Source organism: Erythrolamprus reginae, chromosome 3 (genome assembly GCF_031021105.1).
Source record: "Erythrolamprus reginae isolate rEryReg1 chromosome 3, rEryReg1.hap1, whole genome shotgun sequence".
In the NCBI taxonomy this organism is placed as follows: Eukaryota; Metazoa; Chordata; class Lepidosauria; order Squamata; family Dipsadidae; genus Erythrolamprus; species Erythrolamprus reginae.
In genome coordinates, this window is record NC_091952.1 from 37,317,444 (window position 1) to 37,335,074 (window position 17,631).

General features: G+C 37.5%; 1 protein-coding gene across 19 annotated transcripts in view; it reads left to right on the forward strand.

The window, feature by feature from the left end:
* The window catches only part of EPB41L1 (erythrocyte membrane protein band 4.1 like 1), a 225,865-nt gene that overhangs the window by 36,926 nt on the left and 171,308 nt on the right, over positions 1 to 17,631 (forward strand). For 3 of the 19 annotated variants that reach the window (XM_070744823.1, XM_070744822.1, XM_070744809.1), the window contains one exon: positions 14,573 to 14,660. The exons of the other annotated variants lie outside the window; for them this stretch is intronic. The gene's annotated coding sequence lies outside the window, so the exon portion shown is untranslated. The remainder of the gene's footprint in view (positions 1 to 14,572; positions 14,661 to 17,631) is intronic. 19 annotated transcript variants of the gene reach the window in all.

Genomic DNA, 17,631 nt, shown 5'->3' on the forward strand with positions numbered 1-17,631 from the left:
GTGGACTTAATCTACTGTTGCCACTATATTGTCAATGTGATGATTGGCTGTCATTTATTTGGATGAGTTCAGTTACTGTGAAAGTTGCAAGTGACTAAATGTTAGTAACACAAATGCTTTTAATTGTATTTACTTATTTTATTTCCTTATGCTAAGCATTGACTGTTATTTAGAAATTACTTGATTTATTGGGATTTTTAAAAACTTTAAAACAGGTGAGCTAAATGTCACATATTTTTATTTACTTGAGCAGTACTGGGATTTTAGGAAAAATAGAATTGCTACTTGTGCATAGGTGATAGTTGTGTCTTCAGGTTTATACTTTAGTTTTTATCTGCTTCCCATATTACATTGGATTAAATTCTGCCCTCACTTTTCAGAAATCATTGTTTGTGGGAGGAGGAGGTGAGAGTCCAGTGGGCCATAAAATAGAAATAGAACCTGGAAACACCATGTGGTACCAGGCCAAAACTATCCTGCTTAAGTATCAAATCATTCTCATTTCCAAGTTACAAAATACCTGTCAAACCCCAGACCAGGGTTTGCCATATCTAGGGGATGTACTTCTGTACGGGAGATGGCTGTTGGGGAAGGTGGCAAGAACGTGGAGCTGAGAAACAGCTGATCCTGATTGAATGCAAGCAGGCCCACAAGGCGGTCTGACAATCAGCTGATTGGACCTCCTGCTGGATGGTCAGCTTCTCCAGTGGTGGAAGGGCATGGCTCCAGCTTTCATAGGGCGCTGGAAGGCAGAAGCTCCCAGCACTAACTTTTATTCATCATTTTTTTGTTGATGAAACTCGCTGTGATCATCCAGCTTATTAAACCATTGGGATCCTGAAGCAAGTGGTGTCCTGATTGTGGTTTAAGTCCGGAGCTCGAACATTTGAGAATATGTAGCTCCTTAAGAGCTTCTTTAATCTAATTTAACCCTAGGCGAAAGGAACCAACGTTTCTCTCCATTAGCTTTTAAAAAATAATGATGTTACAGCCAATGTAATTCTTCATTTTGGTTGTTGACACACATTTAATAGCTTCTTCATTTCATTCGCAAAATAAATAGGCCTGGCTAAGAAATGGTAACTATTCCAGCAAAACAAAAGAGAAACTTTAAGTACAATCAGTTTCCTGAAGAAACAAGCATCACACTTAGCACATCACACATAGACTTGAACAGCAATGCTAATCTTTTTTCCTTTCTCAATGGCATCTTCAGAATTATACAACAAACGCAGCCCTTTCTTACTTTCTTGATGTTCAGAATTCACGCATACACTTTGAATGCTTTTGGGTGATATCCAATTCTATTGTTGTGGCATTTAGTTTAGCAGAATATGCTCATTTGACATAGTGGTAAACATGGTGCGCTTTCATTCTGGGATGTTTGCTTTTTATAAATGTTCAGAATTTTGAGAGAGAAGCCATTGAAATGGACTTTCTGGTAATGGAATTAAACCTCAGACTCTTTTGAAGCTGTTTGTCAGGCCGAAGCCAGAATGCTTGGAGGTTATTTCCAATACATATCTTGGAGGGATTTTTCATTTGTGAAACCTGTGGAGAACTTAATAGAAAACTTTCAGCTATGCTCAGTGAGTTGTAGGCATAACGTATTTTGAAGGTGCCAATTTGGGGAGCATTATTGCCATAAAATAAAGTAATTTGTGCATAGAAGAGAGAGAATATTTTCACTTATGGTTCCCAAAACAATGTTATTCAATGGCATCTGTAATAATCCATTTGGTACAGGTAGTCCTCGAGTTACGGCCACAATTGAGCCCAAAATTTATGTTGCTAAGTGAAACATTTGTTAAGTGAGTTTTCGCCATTTTGCAACTTTTCTTGCCACTGTTGTTAGCCGAATCATTGCATTTGTTAAGTTAGTTAAGTGAATCTGGATTCCCCATTGACTTTGCTTGTCGCCAGGACGCAAAAGCTGATCACATGACCCCAGGACGCTGCAGCTATCTTAAACATGAACCAGTTGCCAAGTGTCTGATTTCTGATCATGTGACCATAGGGATGCTGCCATGGGCCTAAATGTGAAAAAAGAGTCATGTCACTTTTTTTTGGAGCCGTTGTAACCTTGAACGGTTATTAAATGAACTGTTGTAAATGAGGACTTCCTGTACTGAAAGAAAACCTCTCCTTATTAGTTTAACATTTTAAGAGGTACCTGTACTATTTTAGTTGCATTTTATTTTGCTGCTTCAATGTCCTTATTGTGCCCTTATTCATAGAATCATAGTTGAAAGGAGCCATCAAGGCATTTAAGTATCAGTGTAGGAGTCCAAATTAAAACATCCCTGACAGGCGGCTGTCTAGCCTTTGACTAACCACGTCCACTGAAAGGGAGCCTTTCACCTTGCTTGATAATTGGTTCCGTTGTCAAACTGCTCTTACATTTAAGAAGAGTTTTCTAACACACAGTCACAATTTTCCTTTCAGTTGTTAAAATCATCATTCGGTGTTCTCGGCCATACATGACAGCTCTTTACCTTCTTCTTTGTGCCATTCTTTCAAGTATTTGAACACCGTGGTCACCTTCCCTTCTTTTCAAGGTTAAATGTTCCTAGTTCCTTCACTCTGTCCCAGTAGGATTTAATTTCTAGTTCTTCAGTCATACTCATTCTCCATTTGAACCCCTCCCAATTTTTCTGAATCCTTCCTGAAATGTGGTACCCAGAACTGGACACCATAATCAATGTATGATAATCATTAAGTGCTGTACCTCATGATTCTTGACATATGTATCTTTTTGTTTATGTATACTGAGACCATATGCACCAAAGACAAATTCATGGTGTGTCCAATCACACTTAACCAATAATTCTGTTCTACTCTGTATACTATAGGTTCTGACTAGTGAAAAATACAGTAGGAAATTTGTGTTCAGTGATTTGCAAAGTATATCTTTTATGATGCAACTTGAACACGAATTGCCATTTCTGCAGTTGCATCACACAGCTGACCAATGTTCAGATTGTAGTCAGCTACTCTGTATGTATCATATTTCCCATTTTGTTGCTGCTGTTTCCCATTATTGCATATTATATTATTTTGTATTATCTATTCTACTTGATTTATGTATGTCTAGACTCTATTGCACATTATAACTATTGGGTGATTCAAAGTCACAATAAATAGATAAATGAACACCTTTTCTCAGCATTTTTCTTTCTCTAGTTTTGATATACTTTTTTGTGGTTAATATTTTCTTCACAATATTTATTTTTCCACAGTGATATTTGGTTCACCATAGGTGGTTTGTACTGGAGGAAATATGCTGTGAGTGGGACTTAACAAATACAGTGGCAAAGTCAGATATTTATATCTGAATACTTATGCTGTCCACTTCCAGGATTTTTCCTCTTTTGAAGTAAAACATAATTGTTGGGAATGAAGTATATTCAGTTTCTCTAAAGTTTCATTTTAATTCCATTGGATTCCCACCTGTTTTAATTGTTCAATGATATGCTCTACCCTGCAGATATTTTCTTTATTTTTTCCCCTCATGTAAATGAGATATTTTTATGGGTTCTTAAATGCATCAAGATAAGTTGTGCTGTTGAGTGAGTTTCTACTCCTACAGACAAATTGGGTGCGCTAGTAGAGATGGGACACTGATTCTTGTTGCTTCTCTTTTATATGACTTGCATTAAGGCTAGAAATAAGAGGTTTACCTACTTTCTTAATGCAAATTATTTTATTTTCTTCTATGGAAAGTAAATTTTCACAGTGGATAAATAGCAACTGAAAGAAAACAGGTTAGTTTAGGAAGACCACATGGGACAATATTTAAATCTCCCTATCCCTATTAGGGATTCATTTATTTGACCATCTATTTATTTGCCATTTTAAAAAAAATCTACGGTTAGAAAAAAGACTGTCATACAACTCATGCATCGCACATGAGCACACACACGAACTGGAACAACGGGTTTTAGAGCCCACTTCCGGTATGAGACTATACTTTTTACTCAATTTTTATAGTGCCTGATTCTACATGTTAATGTACCTGGGCAAATACCAGACTTCAGTGCAAAAAATCAGTAAGTCCATTTTTTAAATGGAGAGATGAATTGGGCATATTTCTTAGAAGTATTATTTCCAGAATCATTTGTGGCTACATTCATGAGAACAAGGCAGATTTATTGTTCTTCTAGGAAACAGGTCCAGATTGAGAGTGGAAGTGTCTGATAATATGCAGTAGGATAGGAACAGAACATGGTAACACATGTTTTCTGATCAGGAATAATTTACATGCTGTCTACATAAACTATGCTTTGCCATTTTCTCATATTTTTCTTGCTAGAATATATGTCTGACAAGAACTTTTAAAAAATCAAACTGACATTGAGAGGCAGAAAATAAGTCTAATTTTGCCACACTTCAGTGTTAAAATATTGGGCTTTATTTCTTTATTTCTTTGTGCATAGTCCAGATTATTGAGTTCTAGCTGGGTAGATTGATTTAGTGTGAAGATATTGAATAGAATACTTAAGGAAACATACAGTAGCTTATAATAAAAAAGAGCTTCAATTATGGGGTGTAGCTGTTTCATAGAATTGTAAATATTTTCCTGGTTCATAAATAACAAGCCAAGAAAACTAATTTTGGTGAAGTTGTCTTCTCAGCTATGTGGAAGGGCAAAGTTCAAAAGCCTGAGGCGCTGCTGTGCTCTTATCCACATAGCTCTATCTCAGGGTTTGAACACATTCTAGTTGAGAGCTGCATTTTCTCTTGTATTTAATTTTCTGTTTGTAGACTCTTTTCCTCTGTTCTGTATATGCCACAAGAAGAAATACTGCTCTTGCAAACATTTGGATTCTTTCCTTAAAATTGGGCTGTAGGTTGCCTAACTTACACTAAATTATGCTTCAATATTATGAAAACAGTTTCTGTCACTAGAATAACTTGTTAATATTTTAGGAGAAAAGAGGAAAGAATTTTGTTTAATTTTCTTTTTTCTTTTTTGCTGCTAGGAACTATAACAAAGCCAAAATCACACATGCAAATTTGTTACTGCAGAGTTTAGACACAATGACTAGATTGTAATATATATATTTATGGTTTTAATTGCAACTACTGTTTATCTCTGGAATCCAGAATAACAGGTCCCCCCCCCAAATTTTTTTTAGCTTTATTCATTGTAGAGGAATAATACTGTATTTTTTTTGGGGGGGGGTGTTAAGATTTAATGGCGTATAAAACACACCTTAGGTTTTTTGGGGGGGGCATAGGGAAAAAATCTGCCTATCAACTATTTATCTGGCTAACATCCTTAGTCTGGTCAGCTTCAGCACATTATTTTATCCCCTGTTTAGGGCTTTAAAAAAACCTTATTCAGAGAGAGTAACAATGAAAGAGCTTGCAAACCGATGGAAACATTGTTAGTATCTGGTTAGGGCTGGAAAGAAACATTCAGAGCAAGTAGAGCAATGAAAAAAAAACCTGCAAAAACTTAGGGCTTGGAAAACATTCTTCTCAAAGAATAACAATGAAAGAGTTTGCAGGGAAGATTGTTATTACCTAGTTAGGGCTGAAAAAAGCTTTGAAAAAAGCTACATTCAGAGTATAAGATGCACCCAAATTTTCAGCCTCTTTAAGGGAAGAAAAAGATGCATCTTATACTCTGAAAAATACATTTCTCATCTTAATCCTATCACTTGTGGAATGCTTCCTAGGCTATCAGTGGTGCTGCTAGGTTTTCCCTTTAAGACAGCTATCAATATATTCTTAACTAGTGAGAAACATGACTATCTTGGGATAAACTGCTCATAAACTGTTCCCATTACACAATGTTGTCTGAGTGTTGAGGGTTTGGATTTCAGGTACAAAAATCGGCCCTAACTATGTATATAGTATATTGTAGCAATTAGCATTATGCACCACAAAGACTGTTGTGCTATTTGTCGAACAATATTTGTATATAAATCTTGATCTGTGGCAGTGTTTCTTAACCGTGGCAGCTTGTGATGCGTGGACTTTCAACTCCCAGTATTCCGTGGTCCACACATCTTCAAGGTTGAAAAACACTGATCTATAGAGATGGTGGCTAACCAGCAATATAGCCTCAGTCACCTTCTATACACACTGCATCTTGTTCAATAAATGTAATGCTGAGATCTGAAATGACTTTTCTCTTTCTGGCAGACTGTACTTGATACACAGCAGGTTTAGATCTTGCTATGCTTGGATATACCACATTTATTGCTCCTGAGCTGTCTCATTTTGAATTGGCTTTCCAGCCCATGCTAAGTGCAGCAATCTTTTTGCTTCAGAGCTGGCAATTATCAATGGCCATTAGCCTGTCTGAACGGTACATAACCTGACATCCTTGATGAAAACCTCATAGAGATGAAGATTGAGAGATGAAAGGAAGATGGAAAGCAGGAAGGTGAACAAATCTATACAAGGAACAGGGATTTGCCGGCACTGCAGTTAACACAATGGAAGCTCATTTTTTTAAAAAAAAATGAACTAGCTATTCATGGAGCAAATGACAAGAGATGGCAGTCAACTCAACATGGTGAAGAGATGGTGGATGGGTAGAAAAAGAGATTACATTTGCAAATTTTGTTAAAGCATTAGTCAGTCTGTTTAAAAGAAAGGGATCTTGTTTAAAAGGCAGGAATCTGTGCTAAAACACAAGAAATGGGGCAAGAAAAAAAGATTCCAGCAATTTCAATAAATACAGCATCGGCCACAGAACTTTTAATGTATCTGAAGAAGAAAATAAGCTGCCTTATATTGGATCAGACTATTTGTCTCTTTATCCATAACAGCCAGCTAGCAACAGCTCTTTACTTTGCAGACAAGATTGAAATTGCTGGAATGTAGTGATGCCACCTATGGGTCCTTGTATCTTCTCTTTGAAAACCATATTCTCTATTTCTGAACTATAGCAACTCCTTCTGTTGAATGCCTGCCTCAGAACTGCCATCAATAGCAATTACTCTGCTGCATATTATTTATTTGTGCATAATAACTAAGATACCTGTTGTAAGAGAAATTAGACAGTGTACTCTATCCGTTATTCCCATTACATAGCTGCTACAAGGCTGAACCCATGAAGAGTGATAATATTGTTGGTAGAATCAACTTTTTCCATAATAACATGGGCTACGATGCCTTGAAATTGGCTTGATAAAGGGTTTTTTTTTTTTAATCTCAAAATGAGCAAATCTACTCAGCCAGAAACAGGATAGAGATAGACAATCTTCAGGAAAGTCTCCGGTGCCTATGGATGGCAAAAAATGGCCCAATGGCCCAACCAGAAGTCCAGAGGCTTCAGTGAAGTCTCATTGGGAGAGGGTATTGCATTGTAGGTGTGGGCATGCACACATGCACCATTGTGCATGCATGCATCCTTTTGGCACCCGAGCAAAAAAATGTTCGCCATCTCTGCCTTATCAGATGCATAGAGTACTAAAAGTTGGCGTACTTTTTCTTTCCTTTTCCCTTTGTATATCTGCCTTAAAGCAACAGTGGCAGATGTCATCTCAGCCTGTGTGAAGCCTTTTGATGGGCAGGGCTGCAAAATGCTCCGAGTGATTAAAGCCTGACTACATTTTTTTAAACCACAAGTATTATCTATTGATGGCAATAACCAGGTTCATTTTGTTACCTAACTCCATGCTGGCAAAGTCAGAGCAGAAGGGACTTAACTCTTAAAAAGAGAGAGGGCGAGAGAGAATGGGGAGAGAAAAGCCAATAGCAGCTCCTAATACATGAAGAGCCTTGGTTGCCTTGGAAACCCAGACAACTGTGCTTTATTAGCAGCAGCAAAGTGGTCTTTGCAGAATAAGCTGCACTGAATCTGTAATAGGATTATGGCAACCCGGTTTTCCTCACTGTCCCTCCCTCTCCTTCTCCTTGCCCTTTTTGTCAAAGATTTATGATTAATATATAATCTTCTGCTGAGCGAAAAAAAGAACTTTTCCACATCTCAAATGGTAGGGTGGGAGGAAGAAAATTATACCGGGTTTCTCCCAGGACCAAGCTCAAGGCTTATTAATCAATTGGCCACTTTGCCCAACTGGACATCTGCCAGAGATGTATAGACATATTAGTCAGGGCCTGTGGCGGTACAGATTTGCTGAATTGCAAGTACTCTCAGCAGTTCCAGCTGACATGACTAATAGTAGTAAAAGCTAATTCTGCAACATTTAAGAAGGCCACATTCCCTCCATCCCTGATCCAATGAAGTTCCTTGGCATTACGGTCATTTTTCTGACCTGAAACTTGATCATATCATTTGAGCTCCAGCAGCTTCTGCGTCATTCTCAAGAACCTGTGATGACACCTGTATGTGAAATCTCACCACCTATAAATGTTCACCGTACAGTCTCCCATAAGAGGTTTCTTTGATGAAAGTTTCCTAAAAGCCTTTTTAAGGAACACTCCAGTGTAAGCCTTTTCCAATTGCCTATTTCTGAAATAAGACATAATTTTATGAAAACAGTATCTTCACTAATTGATAGGGCTAGCAAAAGTGATTGCTTTCATAAAGACAAGAAAATAAAGCCACGCACAATGGAAACAATGCCATGCTAGTATATGAAGGGAGAAAAGCAGATTTACCTTTATACCTGCCCCAACTATAATTTTAAATAAAATCACTGGGAGTTATAGTTTGTTTAATTATAAAATTTATGTGCCACCCATTTCATCAGAGATGACTATCCTGGTTCCTTGGGAGTTAAACAATTTTAATTACAGGTAGGTTCCTCTTAAAAAAATGCCTCATTACTATACATATTGAATTACATGCTGATTTGGAATGTTTGTGATTACAAACCTTTCGAGATTAAAAAAGCAACTGAGTATATTTCAATTTTAAAAATTCATTTCTGTGTCTGGTGTCCTTCTGAATCAACTTCTGTATATTCAGAAAACAGAGTATCAAGTTGAGGTAACTTTTCCTCATGAAGTACGTTTGCAATTTTGAGAGTTTGAGGTGGATGAAGATAATTATCCATTTACAAAATGGCTGTTTGGCATTGCTAGTTACAACAATAGCAATAACAACAACAACAATAATAACAAAATGGGTTAAGTGCATCCTGTCGATAAGGATGATTTGAGAGGATCCTTCTTTGCTTTGAAGCATGTCACTTTTCTATTTTTTTAAACCAAAAGGAGGCAACAAGTCAGCACATATCTCAGGCAAAAATGGAATAGAGTGATCCCATTGGTGCTATGCTATTTTCTTTCGATATCATTTGTTTTCCTTTAAAAGTTGAATTAGGTGGAACAGTTAGTCATCATTTCTTCAGTGTTTATTCTATAGCAGCCTCACTTCCTGCTAATTATTCAAGTTATTATTGAAAAAAGAAAAGCAAAAGGAACATAAACAGTAAAGGTTTATGACTGCCTACTATAAAAGAAGACTATTTGGGGAGTGATATACTCTGATGCAGAGTTTTATATCTCCAGGACATCTGTATGTTGTTCAGGAAATTATTGAAGGCCTGAAAGAATAATAAGAGCAACAAATGTGGGAACAGGGCAATTATGAAGCCTTCTTTTTGTTCTTTTGCTTATTTTATTTTAATCTGGGATTACTTTTCTGATTTGTTGTATCTTTTATATGTATTTTGGTTCCTAGATGTAAATTTATAAGTTGCCAGTACAAGTTTTTCTGTATCTGGTATCACAGGTCGGTTTCTCCCAGTTCAGACCGGTTCTAGGGAACCAGTAGTAACTTGGCGGTCTGGGTCTCTAGAACCAGCAGTGACCCAGGTCTGTAATGCCCCCAAAACCAGCCATAGGCACCACCATCTTTCTTTTTGCTTATGCGCATTTGCAGAAGCTGATCTTTTTTAGCACTGTACATGCATGTGCACAAAACACGCCCCTACGGTCTCACAGCATATCAAGGAGCGAACTGGAAGCAAAGTAAGCCAGAATCCTCCTTCCACATGATATTTAATTGTTGTGGTTAGCTCTGGCCCAGCTCCTGCCCCAAGGAATGTGGATGTGGGGGAGACATCCACATGCCGCAGGCCTGTTTTGCTCCCGGTGGAATCTGCTGATGAAGGCTCCTCTGACCAAGAAGACATGAGTGACAGGGAGGAGGAGAGTTTGGCAGACAGCTCAGAAGGAGATCAATTATCTAGCTCCTCCTTGGATTCGGAACAAGAGTTAATGATACGGCCACGCATATGGAGAGCGATGCATAGGAAGCAACAACTGAGAGATTATTATCAAAGAAAATGAGGCCACCTGTGGTTGGGCGGGGCTGTGGTAATTTGTGATGCTGCTATAAATAGCAGCGTATGGGTTTGGCCATCGTGGAGGATTATCTGATACTTGTGTTTCGTGCCTGTCTTGCTGACTTCGACCTTTGTGTGTTGATTTTTCCCCACTTTGAAACTAAAGCAGAGCAAAGTGTGTTTCACTTTGTGAAAGAAGAAGGACTATGAATTGCCTCACAGCTGCAAGCTAAGTATCTAAGAACTGATAAGGGACTTGTACAAATTACCAGGTTGTTTGGAGACTAGTGCTCTTTGCTATACAAAAAGAGTGCTTAGTTTATTTGAATTTTCGTTATAAAGAACGTTTTGAATTTTCAAACGTGTGTCTGAAATTTGTACCTTTGAATTTTCGGAAGGATTCTAACAAAGAGCCCGACAGAACATTTAATATATTTTTAAAAATCAGCCATAACAATAAAATAAACACCCCCCTGCAATATTTGGATTAATTTTTTAATCTATATTATCTCTATGCATAACAATTACAATGCTAAAGGGTCTTTGAAATAATCTTTCTGGAGTTTTCAGTCATACAGCATCAAATTGACTTTGCTGCACATCTTAAAAATTCTAGCCCCAGCCCGAGTAAGAATTTGGGTTTATTTATTTATTATTTATTTATTTATTATTTAGATTTGTATGCCGCCCCTCTCCGAGACTAAGATCTCTCATTCAGGTTTTGTATGGCTGCAATCCGTTTATATTCAAATCTTAAGCAAACTGTGTGTAAACCTTTTCCCAATCTTTCCATCTTCCAATATTTCCATCTATGAGGATTTCAACTGTGTCACTTCTCAATAATGGTAACGTTGGCTGGGGAAATTTGGCAATTGAAGTACCTCTATTCAGAGAATGCCTAAGGGGAGGAAGAGATTGATTATGTGGCATCAAGTTCTTGTCAGCTGTTAGATTTTCTCCATGAAAGAGGAGGACAGTTGCTTTAAACATGTTTGTATCACAAAATGTATGAGCTCTTTCCTCAATATACAAAGGGCGTTTGTAAACAAAGGACTAGACCTGTTCCTGACCCTCAGTATTTCAGCCGTGCTTTTTTTTTCTTATCCCTTTCAGCTCTAATGCTATTAAATATGCAGAAAACATTTTATTTACCATTTTATGATGATATCTGTGGCAAGGGGCGTAAGCATGTGACAAGATGTGCATCATGCAAATATGACAGGCTGTGGTTTATGTCATGACATTTTTTGCACATGTTTTATCATCACAGTATGTATCAGATGCCTAGGGGTGGAAATTCATACATCATTTGTTATAACCACTCCACTGAATAAACTTAATTTGGCTGTGATCATGCAGCACAGTAAACCATAAATCATGTTTTACGAAGCACAGTTTCTGAGTTCCAATATCCAGACCAAGTGAAAACTAAAGGACGTAGAAATGTAACTCTGGCTTAATATGATATTGGAATTCAGTCCGAATGATGGGGTTTTTTTGTTCTGATTTTTTTTAATGCTTTACTGTGCCAGCTTTGTTCAATGTGGTTCAATGATTCAGGATTTATATCTTATTTATTTTAATTATAGTTATAAGAAGATGATAGCATAAAGCTCACTTCAACCTTGGAAAACGCTCTCTTCCAAATCTTGTCTCCTATATATACTGTATGTTGTGTAATGCAGTGTCTGGAATTTTCAGCTAGAATGGAATTTATCAAAGTTGCCGTTCCAATACACCACTAGTAGTTTTTATGCTAACATGTCCTCCATCCTCTCTGCAAAGGAGAGAAGGCATCAAATAACTTCCACTGAAATTTTCAGAGAGTCAAAACTCCATTAAGAAAAAGGTGGGGAGAAGGGCTACTATAATGTTTTACAGTGGTACCTCTACTTACGAACTTAATTCGTTCCATGAGCAGGTTCTTAAGTAGAAAGGTTTGTAAGAAGAAGCAATTTTCCCCATAGGAATCAATGTAAAAGCAAATAATGTGTACGATTGGGGAAACCACAGGGAGGGTGGAGGCCCTGTTTCCTCCCAGCAGATTCCTAGAGAGGCCCCATGGAGGCTTCTCCCCACCTTTTCCGGCCCCGTTTCCTCCCATGAGATTCCTAGAGAGGCCCCACAGAGGCTTCTCCCCACCTTTTCCGGCCCCGTTTCCTCCCAGGAGATTCCTAGAGAGGCCCCACAGAGGCTTCTCCCCACCTTTTCCGGCCCCGTTTCCTCCCAGGAGATTCCTAGAGAAGCCCCACAGAGGCTTCTCCCTGCCTTTTCCAGTTATGGTTTCGGAGGCTTGGGTTTGTAAGTGGAAAATGGTTCTTGAGAAGAGGCGAAAAAAATCTTGAACACCTGGTTCTTATCTAGAAAAGTTCTTAAGTAGAGGCGTTCTTAGGTAGAGGTACCACTGTATTTGTAATGTAACTCCCTCTAAAGAATTCTTAATGATATTGAGCCTGCTTGTGGTGAAGGATATTTTTGAAAAATCCCAAATTAATATGCAGAATATTTTAAAAGCATCTATTTGCAGTGGTAAAAATATGTGTGAATTAGCTTATTATAATAATTGTGAACATGATTTTCTATAACTGTGATATTAAGGGAATCCTTCCTCCCTCAAGTTGCTGCTAACCATATTCGTAATTGCCTGGTCTTCATGCTGCTTTTGTCCACAGGAGAACATACTCAAGAAAGGTTGTGAGGGAAGAACAAAAACCATTTTGTGTGAATTCATTCTCCGTTCTGCATAGGCCAGTCTAATCCAGCTGTGAATGTTAGAATGGATGAGAGTGAGGGGTCTTTCGGCGCAAACTGGAATTGCGTTCTGTGACAGATAGTTATTTTTCTACAGCTGTGTTCCTCAATTATAAAGCAAGATAACATTTTATCTCTATGATAGGGGTACTAAGTTCAAATAGAATTGTGAAGCATTTCATTCTTTAGCATTGGGCTAGCTAAAAATAGCCAGCCAAGCCATGCTGCATTTCTTAATATCTGAATTCCAGGCATCCATTTCTTTGTATACAACTTCAAGCTGCTACATGCAAACTAGAACTATGCTACAGCAGTTTTTCTCAATTAATTTGGAAATGAGGGCAGCTTCTTTCCTCTAATGCGTTCTTTAGGGACATCATTTAAAAGAACAAATTGCTGGAGATCTGTTAAATATTAATTCTGGTAGAGAGAACATTTGGGGGAGGGGGGACCAGAAGAGTGTTTGCAGAATTTATGTAAACATGTATTAATCTCGTTCTTCTTCCAAGTAATGGGGCCGGGTATAACTACAGGTTCCCCATTAACCAGCTCCATTCTAAGGAATCGATTTGGCTTACTTAAGAACTTTTATTGAATTTCACATCTGCGTTTATGTCATGCAGTGTCTATGACATGACCAGTATTCTACCTTTAATACTAGCCTGCTCCAAATTGGACAGCCTCAAAGGTGAGGTCTTCAACATTTGGTATTATCAATATCCCGGTGCAGGCAGGGGAAGGTTGCTGTATTGCATGTCAATATTTCAAGACTAGAAACTTTAGCATTCTCAGCTATCATTGGAATGTTATACTATTATACCTGGTGGATTTTCTAGGTTGGAAAGTGTGCTTTATGTTAGCATATATTCTCAGATAAAGGTACCTGATCAATCCAGATGACATATACCGAAGTCATATAACGCCTTGGTTCATACATAAAAACTATGATAATAAAAAAATCAAATTATTTATTTTGTGACTGAATCCAGTAGATAAACCTATTTTCACATATCGGTGTTTTGCATCATTTGCAGCCTTAAAAACTAGATTTCACTCCCACCAACAATGTGGTTCTAATTTTATGAAATGCTTATAATTACCTTAGAATTGTTTAACTTCAGTTGCCAAACGCCAACTCAAAGAGAAAGTGTTTGAAGATAAACCTAAGACTGGGTTAGACCTTTGTAGAAAACAGTTCTAAATCAAAAAGTTTGCTTGATTTTGATTTAGTGTTATATGTAAAGCAAGCCATTATGGCTTTTTTAAGTAAACCAGTCAGGAGAAAGTATGTCTAAGAGTCATGAATGAATTCAGGTTTTATATACATACATACACACATGCATGCATACATACATAGATACACACATACATATGTACTTACATTGTAACAAAAATACGGTAATTCTGTATGTGTTAGAGCCCTGCAGCTTAAATGGATGGGGAGTCAATGGAATGGGCGTGGTTAAAATTATTGTCCTATTTTGGGAGAATTTGTTGGGTGAAGGGCAAATTAGGCATCCAATCAGCTCATTTTAGAGCCTTGAGTTTTTAAAATGCTTCTTAAATAATCTCTTCTCCCAACTCTCTTACACTGACCAAAACAGTTGGCCTCATTCCATCCAGGATGCTATGACCACCAAAATGGTACTGGCTGAGGTGATAAGGACATCTGGTGCAGGTTACAACCCTGTGGTAAGGACTATTAATCTTTCTAAAGAATTTTCCACTGTTGCTGAATTATAATTTCCAATATTCTTTCAGATAGGTCATACCATAAACCAGCATTTAAATGACTGGCTGAATTGTTTTTAAAAGTTTAATGAAGAAATAAAAAAAAATACCTTACCTTGTATTATTTTTTTCTTATGATCTAAAATAAAAGTAACTGCTATTGTAAAGGTTAATGAGCAGGAGAGCTGCTGTGCACGAACATATACCAGTCTCTGGGTTTTTGCTGCAAATCGATTTAATAAAACAAAGTGAAGCTTTGTGTGAACAGCCTCGAGGGATATGGATTGTATTGTTCGTTAAAGAAAATCAATCCACCAGCATTGGTTTGCAATTTTGAGAAGCCCTGTTTGGTCCAGTTCTTAGAAAAATAATGAATGGAGTATAATGAATCAGTACCTTATCGACAGTGGGAGGATGCCGGAAAGCTGAAAATAAGATTGAACTTAAAAACAAAAGAGAAATAAAGCATACCAAAGTATTGGTATGCGCATGCTTTGAAGTTAACAGTTTGATATTTTATTAGCAATGTCTGCCTATACTCTTTTCTCATTTTCTTCCAGTTCAATGTTCATTCTTTAAAAAAAAAAAAAAATCTACACTATTAATATATTTTCTGGTACATTTATTACACGGTAAAATACACATCTTTTAGCAGGTACTGAAAATAAGAACCTATTATTTTATTGCTTGTTTTAGGACTCGTATAGACCATGAAAAAAAGGGAGGCATTTATGGTAAATATGGCTGAAGGCAATGTGTATCCTGCTTCTCTACTTGTAGTAGTCTGAAATATGAACTGATTCCCCTTGTTCAGAATAACGGCATTTGGAGAGATTTTGAGATTTCTGGGGGAAAGACTGCATGTACAGTTTTTCTTTTTGGAAATGTGTAAATATAATGAAAACAATGATGCAAATATTTATTTGTCTATTAGCTGCTGTTGCCAGTGGTAAGCAGACATTGTACATTTTGAATCAATGAAAAAAACCAGGTGTTTAAGCCCAAAAAAGTTATTTGTGAATTAGCCTGTAGATCTCTCTTTCCTCCCTTCCAAACTGGCTGTTAAAGTTTTAGACTCTGTTTGTTCATTGTTTCCAACACCCAAAATGAAAACATGTAGAACATGCAATTTTAAGTGGTCTACATAATATACCTTCCTACCAGGGGAGGCAGTTCAGCAGGTTCTGACAGGTTCTGAAGAACTGGTAGCATATATGTTTTGAGTAGTTTGGAGAACCAGCAAATACCACCTCTGGCTGGCCCCAAAGTGGAGGAGGGAATGGAGATTTTGCAGTATGCAAAAACCATGCCCACAAAGGCATACCACACCCACAAAGCCATGCCCACAGAACTAGTAGTAAAAAAAAAATGAATTTCACCACTGCTTCCTACTGATTGCTAATGTGGGTGTTGGGGTAGGGGAGATTTTTTTGGGGGGAAAATAAGTCAAAGTGTAGCAGAGTTCAACTTTGACTGATGAAAGAAAACACATCTGGACGACATCATGGTGATTCAATCTGCTATAGATTAAACATGCTGAATGGTAGATTTTTTTGGGGGGGGGGAAATCAAGAAAGTAGGAAGAACATTTTACTGATACCCCCCCCCAATTGTGTATTTTACAACACTTAGTTTCTCATCTGATAAATCATTTCTCTCATTACTGTATATACAACAGAAAGCTTGTATTCTTTGCAATAAGTTGTCTTGTACCAGTTCCTAATAGAGAGTATGTGAATGAGCTGCTCATAAGCAATTTCATTTTTTAAAAACCCCACTAAAACATATACATATTTGAATATTGTTTTAATTTTACAGTAGAGATGATTGCATGTTTTTGAGAATAGTTGTAACTCTTAACACGTTCAGCCACATTAACTAGCTGAAAGAGAAATAGCAATTAGGATAATAGGGAGGGAGAGAAGGCTGAAACGATGGTATCTTGTATTTCTGGGTAATGTGCACATATTATTTAAATTGTATTTGTATAGTCAAGGTTAGGGTGCAACAAATAAAAATATTTTTTCAACTCTGCAAAAACATTTTAGCAAAAGAAGACATGCTAATAGTTTCTGTGTCATAGTTTCGTACTGTATGGCAGGGATGTCAAATTCGATTTCATTGAAGGCTGCATCAGGGTTGTGTTGTATTTCAGGGGGCTGGGCTGAAAGTGGCCTTGAGTTTGACACCCCTGCTGCATGGCCTTTAGACATTAACTAAAAACTTTTCAGAATATAGTATTGGGGGAAATGCTATATTTCTATAGCATTCGGGCAAATTGTTTAAACAAATAAAGATCTTAAATTAGAAAGTGGCAAGATATTCAGTTGCCTATATAGTTGTACCTGTGTCCTGATTTATTGTACAAATTCATAGCTGGACAATACTTTATTTGGTTCAGCCAATTTAATCAACATGGGGCAAAATAATATATACTCTTTCATATTTATATACTTGAAAGTTTAGGGCTTGCTAGGGTGGAGGTGCCAGAAACATCAGAACTCTTAAGCAAAACCTGTTTGTCTAGATTGTTCAGGTTGAATATGGGTAGTTTTCAGGGCCGTGGGGATGACAGGCTGGAGGTGGGAGTGGGATCCAGATAGGGAAAGTGGGTGAGGTGGGGTGGGGTGGGGAAAATGGTGGTGGGGAAGTAGGCCGGGAGGCATTGTGGTGATGACAGACATGGGAAGGAATGGAGGGGAGACAGAGTGATCTGCTCTTGGGGAGGATGGCCTCGATGTTTAATATTGGTACTGCATTCTGTCCCCTGTGATCAATGTATATATTAACCCAATGTTACAACATTTATTATGTGAGCTTCACTTGCTCCTTGTTTTTCTCTAGGTTGAATTCAAGGGGCTACTGTTTACTTTTAAAACCCTACATGACTGATTATTTGCAAGACTTCCTCTCTCTAGGAATAGCTGCCTAG